At 46.2% G+C, this 3,462-nt stretch overlaps 1 pseudogene; it reads left to right on the top strand.

Moving 5' to 3' along the window:
- Positions 1–233: 233 nt before the first annotated feature.
- Positions 234–1,585, top strand: LOC110557918 (centromere protein N-like; annotated as a pseudogene).
- Positions 1,586–3,462: the final 1,877 nt, after the last annotated feature.

Genomic DNA, 3,462 nt, shown 5'->3' with positions numbered 1-3,462 from the left:
GACAGTTTAATTCTGGGCCCTCTAGAGAGGTATAAAAATACCAGGACCTGATTGGCGGCTTTGAAAATGTGCCGGCGGGAATGGTTGCAGAAGCAGTAGGTTATGGCATTCTGCAGGCCCCTCAGAATAAAAGTCTTTGGAAATGCTAAGGAATGGTAGATCTTGTCTTTGGCCACCCCACCCTGAATGCCCTTCTCTCCAAAGCTTAGCAGTGTTGAGCCTGGGCCAAAGACATGAATGAGAATGTTTCTGAGTTTTTCTGGAGGCTCATCCTGAAAACCCCTCTGTGTGAGATGAAGACCATCCTAAAAACCTGGACTTCTTGTCTGATGACCAACCACAAAGTTGAAGCAGAGAAAGGAATTTCTGGCACAGGAAGTGATTCTGCTGTGTGAGGAGATGTGTGCAAGTATTGATGGTGTGGCCCTTCTAGACATCGTGTCTACTCAGGTTCATCAACACTGGGAGCTTTGGAATGTCTTTCAGATGAGTAAAGAACCAGGTGAAGCTGTCGCCCTTTTCAATATGAGACAGTTCCTTTAAGAAAATTCTTGTTTCACCTTCTTCCAATGTCTAGCCCATTTGCCTGCACAAATGTAGCCCATGGCAGCTCAGTCTCCAAATGGGCTCCCTAGTAAGGGGAGCAGGGGCTGTCTCTGACATGAATTCAATGGCTGGCTCTTTGATCGCCTCCCCATGAGGTGGGGGGGCAGTCTTACCAGCCAACAGAGGAAGACTATGAAAGACAGTCCAGATGAGACCTGATAGGCTAAGGTCAGATAGAAGGGGAGGAAGACCTCCCCTATCAGTGGACTGGAGAAGGGGCATGGGAGGAGATGAGGGCGGAAAGAAGAGTAGGATTGGGAGGGGACGAGAGGGCTACAGCTGGGATACAAAGTGAATAAGTTGTAATAAAAAAAAGAAAATTCTTGAGAGAGCATTAAAAAATGTTATGGTCAGCTTCAGAGTTGATGAGAAGGATGCAGTGTGGATTTGGGTTGCCTGGGGAACACAGTGTTCGCAGCCAAACCAGTAAAAGCCCAGTTTCGTAGTGTTTTATCCCCAGACTCCATGCACCTTTATTTCCTCCTGCCATCTGAAGAGCACTGTGCCCCCTCTCCATCAGGCACTAAAAGTCGCTAGCAAACACCATTACATCACGCAGATGGCTCTGAGAAGCCGGCACCTGGACTCACTCAAGGCTGTTGCTTTTAGAGAGAATTCAGGACTCTACAATGCCTCCGCAAGAAGGAAGCCTTGGACTGGACATGAATTTGGATTTAAAGATCATTCATAAAAACAGAGAAGAAAAGGAGAGAATCCACAGTCGCTTGGGAGACATTTGGAGCCTATCCTCAGCCACAGCTAGGATTTGCACAGCATAAGCTTGAAACCAAGTTCAAGAGTAACAGGAGTGAGAGCATCTTGACTGACAGGAAAGAGCTCCTCCAGTGCCTTCTAAAGTTCTCGTGCCCACGTCTTTTACCAGCCGGTACAGCAGATGCATTCAGATGCATTGCTTTCTTCACTGCTCACCTGCATACCAAGCAAGAAGATGAATTATTTTAAAATCACAGATAAATGAGATACAAAAACAAAAACAAAAACAGAACCCCAAGAGAGGAGGCGTGGCTATTCCTCCTGCTGGTTTCTGCTCCTGCTGTTGCTGGTTTGTCAAGTGGTTATGACAAAAGAGACAAGAAGAAGTTGGAGATATCATGATGAGATGAAGGTTTGACTTTTCCTAAGGAACTCAGCACCCCTAATCAGCAGGAAGTAGTCTAAAAAGATTTCAACATCCCTTCTTCCCTCTAACCTTCTGTCTCTTCTCCCTGGTTTTGTGGTATTGGAAGGGATTGGGGTGGAGAAGGGTGCTCTATATAAGAACCCAATAAAATAGATTTTAAAAATACACCAACACTTTGGCACAAGCTCCTTTGAGTCGGGAGTGCACCTACATTGGGAGACACCAGCCTGCTCATCGTAAAGGTGCAGTCTTCTACGCTGATTGCAGGTGCCTCTGTTCCAAGGCTGTGCTCCTGAGTTGAAGAGCTGTGTATTTTTACCTTTACATCTAGACATGCACTCAGGCCTTATTGCACAGCTACTCACTAAATACTCCCTGTAAAATGACTGAACGCATTAATATCTTCACCTTTGGTCACCTAGCAAGCCATCGTAAATAACACAAAAGAGAAGAAAAGAATCTCGTGTTCTTTAGTCACATAGAAAAGATTTAATCCCCTCAGAATGGACTGGCTTTTTGAGTCTCAGCAGGCAAAGGGAATCAGGGCACTCTCCACTTTTGAGTTTCCATTGCAGTTCACATTCCCGTGATCTCTGTAGAACAGAGGTTGTCCTTGGTCAGCAGGTGGCTTCAGGCTTTCTGAGGCAAAACAGTAGTTCTCGGTATATGTTCTTTAACGCCACATCTGAGGGGAACTACTGCTCTCCTCTCTGAAGGAAATCTTGAAAGGAGGTATTGAAATTATTGACCTGGCAAATAAACCAAACTGCCCAAGACTTGCCCCCATTCCAGCACACTCCAAGCATGCTCACTCTATTGTCTAGAAGCCTCCTGGGCTATAGATGCTCTCCCAGCTGTGAGCATTGTTGAGATTCAGCTTCTCCAGCTGCAAAGCTGTGTTTTCTGACTGGTCCCTCGTATCAAACCCAGCTGCCAAGCCAGCACGAACAAGCAAATCACAGGCCCTTCAACTGCCACTTTCACAGGTTCTTTGACTGCCACTTGCTAAAGAGTGGCTGGCAGCTTCAAAGTGGTCCACTTCCAAGTGACTGTGTGTGCTACTCCAGCATGTCAGTAGCTGAGCCTGCACAGGATGTGGTGGCACACCAAAGAAGCCACGTGGGTGTGTCTCAGAGCTCACACACACCCAAAGAGAGCTCCACACGAAGAGAAAATTACTCTTCTGCGGGCATTTCTTGTAATTTTGTCAAACCCTTGCTTTCTGTCATCTGTGCTAGTGTCCTCTGTGGTCAGAAGAGGTGACAGGTGCCTTCGTTGCTTGTCTAGCCACTGTGACAAGATGTCCATCAAAAGCAACTTCAGAAATAAAGAATTTATTTTGGTTCATGGTTCCAGGGGATATACCACTCCAGGGAAATTGTGATGGTAGGAACAGGAGGTGGCCGGTCATGTTGCATCTGTCTATAACACCAGTGCTAAAACGGGAGGATGGAGGCCAGAAGATTCTGCAGACTTACTGCACTGGCCAGCCAGTAGGCAAGCTTTAGGTTCAGTAAGAGATCCTGTTTCAAAAACTAAAGAGGAGAAACATCTAAGGAAGACAGCCTCATGCCAGCCTCTGGCTTCGTTCCATGCACACCTACACAAGTAAATGCACACACACAGTTAAACAACCAAATGAGGAGCCACATAGAGATGGCTCAGTAGTTACAAGTAGCCTAACATAGAAATATTAAAATACTTGGTAGCAGAAG

Source organism: Meriones unguiculatus, chromosome 1, assembly GCF_030254825.1.
Source record: "Meriones unguiculatus strain TT.TT164.6M chromosome 1, Bangor_MerUng_6.1, whole genome shotgun sequence".
Lineage (NCBI taxonomy): Eukaryota > Metazoa > Chordata > Mammalia > Rodentia > Muridae > Meriones > Meriones unguiculatus.
Note: the sequence above shows the minus strand (reverse complement) of the source record. Positions and strands in the feature narration are given on the sequence as shown.